Here is a 10,439-nt window from a genome sequence, read left to right as displayed (position 1 = left end):
TAGCCAATCTACAATTAAGCTATAAAATAAAACTAATGAAAAGAGAAAAGTGTTATATTTTTGAGGGGCGTATGTCCAGCGTTGAGGGTGGGTGTAAACACAAACTTTGTCCCAAAAAAAACATTAAATGCCATTGATGACAATGAATGGACAATTTGCGTAACCATGATGATGTATATGGCCTGATAAGAGTGCCCCTCACTTCACACATGTGTGATTTTTAAACAGGCTACCAAAGACCAAATAAACAACTACACTTTAGAAACAAGACCAAATAAACAACTACACTTAGAAACAAGACCAAATAACACTACACTTTAGAAACAAGACCAAATAAATACTACACTTTATAAACAAGACCAAAAAAACAACTAAACTTTAGAAACAAGACCAAATACACAACTACACTTTAGAAACAAGACCAAATAAACAACTACACTTTAGAAACAAGACCAAACTAGAAAGGTCGCAATTTTAAAAAATTGCAAAGTGTGGTTGCCGCAGTGGCTTACATATGCCCCTCCCACTAATATTGCCAGCCAATTACAATGTCACGTGACCCCTGCAATCATGCGTAAGTAATTCGGATGGGATTTATCCCCCAAAAATCATGTTTTTGCGACAAACGGTTACATTTCTCGCATTTGCGGTGCCCCCTATAGATGAAAATGGAATTGCTTTTGGCTTTTGGTTGATTAAACCACCCCAGACATGTGAATTTGGGATGGATTGGACATTCCGTTCGTGATTTATGGCATTTTTTGTGATATAGGCCCCTCCTACTAACTTCGGACGACGATTACGGCCGAACGATATGCACTACCAAAGTTCTGCCGATGGTGTTTTAATCGGAAAGGTCCAGAGATCATGTGTACCAATGTTTGTGAGATTTGGACAAAATCTGTAGGAGGAGGAGCAAAAAGTGTGTTTTGGAGAAAATTCAAAATGGCGGAAAATCTATCATGACGCAAATGGGCGTGGCCTATATGAGGAGATGCGTCATGACCCAAGGAAATCAGGTAAAAAATTATTTTGATTTTACGACCTACGGTTCAAGAGTTATAAGCCAAAATGTAAAGTGGGCTGTTATAGCGCCACCATGAGGCCGACCGATAACATTATAAGTTGATTAATTTTAGTAATTATTATGAACCTCCAAGTTTTGTAACTATAGTGCTTACAGTCTCTGAGGAAAAAATACTTGAATGTGAGAAAATGCCCTTTAGGGCAACCACACTAAAAACACTACACTTTAGAAACAAGCCCAAATAAACAACTACACCTTAGAAACAAGACCAAATAAACACTACACTTTAGAAACAAGACCAAATAACACTACACTTTAGAAACAAGCCCAAATAAACAACTACACTTTAGAAACAAGTCCCCAAATAACTTCTACCAATATACAGATGACTTTTCAGAAAAACCCAAATTCGCTTATAATAAGCAGACATGGCAACATTGCCTTGTAGGCACTGCGCATGCTCCGTGCATGGAGGGTGCGTCCCCTTTCCTTTTTTCCCTCTCTTCTCTTTGACCAACTTTATTTGGACACAGATTACACACAAATGGACATTAATACACACTGAAGACCATCAGTTATTTAATTTTAAATACATCATACATTATTAGAGTGACAGGACGAAAACACACATTTAACTTTTATAGAGGCAACATTTGTTAAATAACAATAACGAGGTGTGAGCTTGTAGATCAGCTATTTTCACAATATCATTCTGTGGAACAGAGTCAAACTAAATGTAATATTTAGGGACCAAGAAGTCACGCAGTGACTTTGGTCACTTATTGTTTTTGTGTTTATTTTTCTTCTCCTTCTCCTTCCGCCAAAAATAGCTGTTCTGACTGAATGGTGCAGTCGGTTTTCGCGAAACGCGGTAATCTGGTAGAGGGCCATGCCAAACCGTGAATATGCGAAGCCCAAGACGATTGGCCAAATGGTGGCGCTATAGCGCTCAATTGAAAATGCTAACTTTGAACGTGCAAAGCTCATGAACCGTTTGACCGTTGGCAATGACACTTTGATACCCATATGCGTCTCCTCATGCTGACTTTTGACCTCTGACCTTTAGATCACCCGCCATTTTGAATTATATGATCAGTACTTCTTCTCCTTCTCCTTCCGCCAAAAATAGCTGTTCTGACTGAACCGTGCAGTCGGTTTTCGCAAAACTTGTCAACATGATAGAGGACCATGCCAAACGGTGACTATGCGAAGCCATCATGATTGGCCAAATGGTGGCGCTATAGCACTCAATTGATGCAAAACGTGCAAACTTGCAAACTTTGAACGTGCATATCTCATGAACCGTTTGACCGTTGGCAATGACACTTTGATACATATGTGTCTCCTCATGCCGAACAACTTTTGTGTTCTGACTTTTGACCTCTGACCTTTAGATCACCCGCCATTTTGAATTATTTGAAAAACAGTTCAAATGTAACTCCTCCCAGAATCTTTGCTCAAAATGCACGAAAACTTCTACACGTGAACTTTGGACCTATACGGACAAATAATCGTAGGACATTTTTGTTAAGTGAAAAAATGAAGTTTTTATGAGCCAATGAAAATTGCTGGTTTGTGAAAATTATTCTTCTGCCTCTAATACACACATATGCTTATGTCACTTTACTATGCGAAGCCCATCACGATTGGCCAAATGGTGGCGCTATAGCACTCAATTGATGCAAAACTTGCAAACTTGCAAACTTTGAACGTGCATATCTCACCGTTTGACCGTTGGCAATGACACTTTGATACACATATGTGTCTCCTCATGCCGAACAACTTTCGTGTTCTGACTTTTGACCTCTGACCTTTAGATCACCCGCCATTTTGAATTATATGAAAAACAGTTAAAATGTAACTCCTCCCAGAATCTTTGCTCAAAATGCACGAAAACTTCTACACGTGAACTTTGGACCTATACGGACAAATAATCGTAGCACATTTTTTCTAAGTGAAAAAATGAAGTTTTTATGAGCCAATGAAAATTGCGCGCACACGCACACACACACACACACACACACACACACACACACACACACACACACACACACACACACACACACACACACTAAAGTTTGAGTACTTATGCTGAACTAACACTGAATGATTTTCCTGTTAACAATGGAGTACACACACACACACACACACACACACACACACACACACACACACACACTAAAGTTTGAGTACTTATGCTGAACTAACACTGAATGATTTTCCTGTTAACAATGGAGTAACTGATTGTCTCCGTGTAGCTCAGTCAATGGAGCTCTTGCCCTTGGACCGCAAGGTTGTGTGTTCAAATCCAGCCACTGACAACTCAGCTTGTCAGTCTTATTTGTACATATTGTTGAACGCCCTGTGGGCTATATCAGTGAGATCAATAACTTTAAAGACTGGTGTGATAATAGCCACCTTATGTTAAACACCACAAAAACTAAAGAGATGATCTTCAATCCAAATCCATGGTTATGAACGATTGTCTGCCTAACACACACACGCATGCAGCCACGCACACACGCACGCACGCACGCACGCACACGCACACACACACGCAGCCACGCGCGCACACACACGCATGCAGCCACGCATGCCACACGCATGCCACACACACACACACACACACACACACACACACACACACACACACACACACACACACACACACACAAACTGTGCATGAAAACACACTGTAGTAATGGAAAGACATGCCCAAAATGAGGAACACACCTGTTACCAAATCACTGAATGGTTTTACAGTTTACAATGTAGTAACCGATTGTCTCTGTGTAGCTCAGTCAGTAGAGCTCCCGCCTTCGGTCCACAAGGTTGTGAGTTCAACTCCCGGTACCGACAACTCAGCTTGTCAGTCTCATTTGTGCATTTTGTTCTAATTGCGCATTGTTCTTCTTCTATCTTGGTCCCGCTTTATCACTGCTTGCAGCTATATTTTGTATTGTTATTGTATCACCATCTGGGGGTCCGGGACAATTTACAATTCAGGCATTTATCAGACACTCTTAATCCAGAGTGATTTACAGTAAGCAAGAACAATAAACATAATTAGCCACCTTATGTTAAACACCACAAAAACTAAAGAGATGAAGATCATCTCTTTAGATTAGATACCTAACAATAGACATAGTGGCTGGCTATACTGTTACAGAAATGTATATTTGTAGGTCTCAAAATGTTTTGATGGATTGAAAATGATGGTTCTTATTGTAAACACGTGTAGGCCTAATGCTTTATGGTGTCATGTCCACTCACAGTTAACAGTTTTTGTATTGAGTTGTAGGCTACTTCGAAATGTACTGTAATTCTGCAATCTGTTAATAAATTGATTGATTGATTGATTGAAAAATGTATTAACAGTTTGCAGAATTACAGTACATTTCAAGCACAAACTCAATACAAAGGCTGTTAACTGTGAGTGGACGACCCAATTAAGCATTACACTTGTTTCCAATAGGGTCCACAATGTTCAATTCATCAAAAACATTTAGAGACGTACAAATAGACACTTCTATATAGACAAAGGACAGAACAGGAATTCATCATAAAGGAGGTAAAAAGGGAAAAGAAACATACAGTGAGGGGGAAAAGGGGTGGGCGGTGGGGGGGATTCAGATTTTACGGGGGCCAGTTTCGAATTGCAGCTGTCCACACACACACACACACACACACACACACACACACACACACACACACACATACAGTGAGGGAAAAAAGGGGTGGGCGGTGGGGGGGATTCACGTTCAGCTCCGTTCATTTGTTTGTTTTCCTTGGAGGAGCTGCGTTGGGTCCCCAAGTCGGCTCCGTGGCCGTACCTTGAGTTGGCTGTGTGGCCGTGACCAATCAATCAAGTCATCATGAATCATACGTAGGCTAAGCTATGCACCTAACAGTGGAATATCTACATAATGAAACTATGTGAATACACTAGTTCTAAAGGGATACTATCTGGCCAGGTGGTTAAACTCCCTGTCGGAGAATTATCTCCCGACAAATTTGACCACCTAGGCTAGGTGGTCAAATTTAATAATATAATATAAGCGGGATAATATCTGGCTAGGTGACCTAGCCAGATAGTATCCCGCTTATATTATATTATAGTTGCATGGCCACCTAACATAAATTAATAAATTGTGTGGAAAACAAGGAAGTGAGTTGATCAAATAGAAATAGAATTTCCGGGTACTGCTTCGTCTATTTCTCGCTCAAGAATAAGTCTACATAAAGTGCTCTAGAGGTTTGACATCGCTGTGTTTATTGTAATAAATAAGATTTAAGACAAGATCCTGTGATGGTCAGTTACTGTCAATGCAAAGGTGTACCCCTACTAGATGTCCACTAGATGGCACCAAATATCCTTGAATTGTGGAACGACATGGAAGTTATCTATTGTCATTCAGGAATCTTTATCAACGTCTTTCAGGCCAAGGACCAATCAGCTGGGAGAGATCATGAATAATTAATTAGTGAACTTGTGCAAACATATGGATAATGGTGATAACAGAGTAGAATCAAATAAATACAACAATAAAAGTAATAGAGGGGGTGATTGATTGATTGATTACTTTAACAGTTTGCAGAAAAATCACAGGAAACTACAGTTCAATACAAGGTCTGCTAGGAGGATTTAAAGGACCACTTCACCAATTTTCAGCTTTATCTTCATATAATTGGTCCCCACTAATGATCACGATGAATTATAAACCCACACACAGACGTTTAAAGGGTGTTCAATAACACTGATTTATTAAAGAAAATAATAAAAATAGCTCACAGTGGCTATTTTCAAAGTGACTAGTTTAAAAAGCAGGTGGGTATATGAAAAAAATCACAGGTTGCCAGGTTGGACATTCCAAGTAAACAAGAGAGGGCAAAAAAAAAGTACAGTAAGAGTACAGCAATAGTACAGTCAACGTACAGTATACAGTAAGATCACAGTATACAGTAAAAAGACAAACAACAAATATCGGTACAACAGGCCAATCATACAATAATCACACGTGTGTGAAGTGAGGGGCGCTCATATCATCATACATTATGGGGAAGCAGCTTTTTGCTTCTACGGGCCGACGGCGTGGAACAAACTCCCACTGTACCTTCGACAGGCAGCCTCTGTAGACATTTTTAAAGCTCAACTCAAGACCCACTTTTACACCCTTGCTTTTAATTGATTTATTTGTCTTTTAAAAAAAAAAAATATTCATGTCCTCACTGTATTGTTTATGCCCTGCCTTTCTTTTCTTTTTTGTGTAAAGCACTTTGAGCTGCATTTCATGTCATGAAAGGTGCTATACAAATAAAGTTTTATTATTATTATTATTAAACATGATCTTATTACACTAAACATCATCACATTCCGAGTACAGTAAGAGTACGGTACACAGCAAGACCACAGTCAAAGTACAGTAGCAGTACAGTACAGTATACAGTAAGAGTACAGTAAGAGTACGGTACACAGCAAGATTACAGTATACCGTACAGCAAGACCACAGTCAAAGTACAGTAGCAGTACAGTACAGTATACAGTAAGAGTACAGTAAGGGCCCTATATGACTACAGTACACAGCAAGAGTACAGTACACAGTACAATCAGAGTACAGTAGAGCACAGTACAATCAGAGTACAGTAGAGCACAGTACAATCAGAGTACAGAAGAGAACAGTAAAAGCACAGTACAAGAGCACAGTATAGTACAGTATACAGTCAGAGTACAGTAGCCTATAGTCAGAGTACACGGTCAATAAATGACAGAGTTACCGTGTGGGGGTCCCCAGGAGGTCCCTCTACTGTACTGTACTGTACTGTACTGTCACACCCAAAATCATCATATATACGTGTGTGTGTGTGTGTGTGTGTGTGTGTGTGTGTGTGTGTGTGTGTGTGTGTGTGTGTGTGTGTGTGTGTGTGTGTGTGTGTGTGTGTTAGGCTGCGCAACAGTGACACTTGGTGATGAAAACGCTATTTTCGTGCTTGGACACAGCCAGGGACATCACAAAGCTCCGTATAGGAGTGGTTGCACCACTCAAAAACTCTGGTATTGCCCGATGAGGCCTACTCATAATGTTGTTTTAACCAGCACAAATAGCTGATCTGCAAGCTCACAACGTGTCACGAGGGAGCTTGCAGATCAGCTAAACCAGTGATACCTGCTCTCTGACTACATGACATCTTTAGAGAGTCCTGTATGAGTTCTCTGGTGATGTTTGAGACCACTGTTCTGGCTGAACCGTTTACCACACTGGTCACAGGTGAAGGGCTTCTCTCCTGTATGAGTTCTCTGGTGACTTCTTAGAATACTGCTCGTGCTGAAGCTAGTCCCACACTGGTCACAGGTGTAGGGCTTCTCTCCTGTATGAGTTCTCTGGTGCCCTTTCAGATTACTGCTCTGGCTGAAGCTAGCTCCACACTGGTCACAGATGAAGGGCTTCTCTCCTGTATGAATTCTCTCATGCTTTTTGAGATTACTGAGCGTGCTGAACCGTTTCCCACACTGGTCACAGTGGTAGGGCTTCTCTCCTGAATGAATTCTCTGGTGATTTATCAGATCACTTTTCTTAATGAACCGTTTCCCACACTGGTCACAGGCGTAGGGCTTCTCACCAGTATGAGTTGTCTGGTGACATTTGAGAACAAAGTTTGTGCTGAACCGTTTCCCACACTGGTCACAGGCGTAGGGTTTCTCTCCCGTGTGAATTTTCTGGTGCTGTTTCAGATTACTGATTGTCCTGAATCTAGTCCCACACTGGTCACAGTGGTAGGGCCTCTCTCCTGTATGAATTCTCTGGTGAGAATTGAGATCACACCTCTGGCTGAACCGTTTCCCACACTGGTCACAGGTGTAGGGCTTTTCCCTTGCATGCGTGTTCTGGTGACGTTTGAGATTATTGCCCTGGCTGAACTGTTTCCCACACTGGTCACAGTGGTAGGGCTTCTCTACTTTATGAATTTGCTGGTGCAGTTTCAGATGACTGCTCCTGCTGAACCTAGTTCCACACTGGTCACAGGCGTAGGGCTTCTCTCCTGTATGAATTCTCTGGTGAGATTTCAGATTACATTTCATGCTGAATCTAGTCCCACACTGGTCACAGGTGTAGGGCTTCTCTCCTCTATGCATTCTTTGGTGAGATTTGAGATGACCCCTCTGGCTGAACCGTTTCCCACACTGGTCACAGGCATAGGGCTTCTCTCCTGAATGAATTCTCTGGTGCAGTTTCAGATGACTGCTCCTGCTGAACCTAGTTCCACACTGGTCACAGGCGTAGGGCTTCTCTCCTGTATGAATTCTCTGGTGACATTTCAGATAACATTTCATGCTGAATCTAGTCCCACACTGGTCACAGGTGTAGGGCTTCTCTCCGCTATGCATTCTTTGGTGAGATTTGAGATGACCCCTCTGGCTGAACCGTTTCCCACACTGGTCACAGGCATAGGGCTTCTCTCCTGAATGAATTCTCTGGTGTTTTATTAGATCACTTTTCGCAATGAACCGCTTCCCACACTGGTCACAGGCGTAGGGCTTCTCTCCTGTATGCATTCTCTGGTGTTGGTTGATATGTCTATTTCTGCTGTAGATGTGTTTGAGTTGGCCAGGAAAGACATCTGGGATAAAGAATGAGAGGAAAAAATCATTAATACAATCTATTAAAATAACATGCAAGCATTGTTGGATTATTACCAACTGATAATGATCTACATTTAGGACGGCAGATTGACCGTTGGAACAGTCTCTCACATTGATTGATTGATTGATTGATTGAATACTTTATTAGTCAGAAATGTAAACCGTACAGTCAAACACTTAATCTAAAAGAATATCACCGAAAAAAGTCATTGCTGTCTTTGTTTCCATTCAGGTTCTGGGTATTCATTCATAGAGGGCAAAGCTGCATTTACAATTTTAAACGTCAGTCCCAATTTCAATTACTTAACTCTGTTTTCCACCCGGCGCCTACCTAGACATCATCAGAATGGGTTGTCATCATGGACCCCAGGCCGAGAAGTAGTCGAATTAGGCCTGCTCATTGTACCTAAAAAAAATGGCAACTAAAAAACACGGTGAAGCAGCTTTCTGCTTCTAGGGGCCGACGGCGTGGAACAAACTCCGCCAGACATTTTTAAAGCACAGCTCAATACCTACTTCTACACTCTTGCTTTTAGTTAATCTTTTAAATTCCTTGTTATTCATGTAGGCTACTCACTGTATTGCATTACTGCTCTTATTTATAAGTGGGCATGGCTGTTTTTAGCCCAATGAGTGTTTTTTTTTTGCAAAACTAATGCTTGGAATGGATTCAGCATCATGAAAACCCCCTAGTTTGACACATCACATGCTACATAAAGCATGATGAAATTTTGAATATTTTGCCTTCTATAGGTTGTTAATGGTATGGTCACAGATTATGCCAATTATGAAAATTGCTCAACATATTCAAATTAGCATCAGGCAGTTTCTACATGCTGGGGACCCATACTCAACATTTCTAACATAAAACGTTGGTGTACTCAACATGTCCGGGTTCACAATGGGGCTCTATGGGCTGGCTACTAGACTACTAGACTAATAGTCAAAGTAGGGCTGAACTAGTCGCTCCAGCTAGAGTTCTGAGAGAGCTTTGATACAAAAGAGCAAATTCTGCCCTGAAATCCTTGTGACCGGGAAGTGGAGGGGAGGCTGGTGGTGTGGGGTGTGAACGGGACAATGGAGAGAGAGGTTTTCCTGGCTGGCTCCCGTCTGGGTGGGGGACTGGGAGGGGTGGCCTTCTGGGTGGGTGGGGGGGGGGGGGGGGGGGGTCCGGGAGGGCTGGGGGTGGTGGCTGTCTGGGTCGGTGGGGGGGTGGGACTGCTTGGTGGGGCGGGAGAAGAGCATAGATATATATAAAGTCTAGATGGCTCAAGGCGGAATCTCTGACGTCGTTCACCCGGCAGCCATCTTACTTCGGGGCTACAGTACAGTATGTTCTATGGCAGCTCAAACAAAAACAGTCATAACTCGCTCAAAACTTGACGGATTTACAAACGGGTTGGTTTATTACAAACGTTGTCATCGTGCTATGATTCAGGACGCTTATCTGCTTAATTTTGTTTTTTTTATATGAACGTCGTATAACGACATAGGCCTATAAGTATGCGTACGTCTCTCATGTTTATAACAAACCAAACCGTTTGAAAATCGGTTGAAAATTGAGCAAGTTGTGGTTATTTAAAAGTACATGCCCCATAGACACAATGTTATGCTGCCCCGAGGTAAGATGGCCGCCACGTAGCAACGTCGCTCTCCATTGGCCAAGAAATATAAACCAAAATGCTCAATCCCAGTTCTGAGCTGCCCTTCCTAACTTGTTTGATTGATTGATTGAAATGTTTATTAATAGTTTGCAGAATTACAGTACATTTC

This window comes from Electrona antarctica (assembly GCF_951216825.1).
Source record: "Electrona antarctica genome assembly, chromosome: 13".
In the NCBI taxonomy this organism is placed as follows: Eukaryota; Metazoa; Chordata; class Actinopteri; order Myctophiformes; family Myctophidae; genus Electrona; species Electrona antarctica.
The sequence above is the reverse complement of the archived record's forward strand: the minus strand, read 5'-3'. Positions refer to the sequence as shown.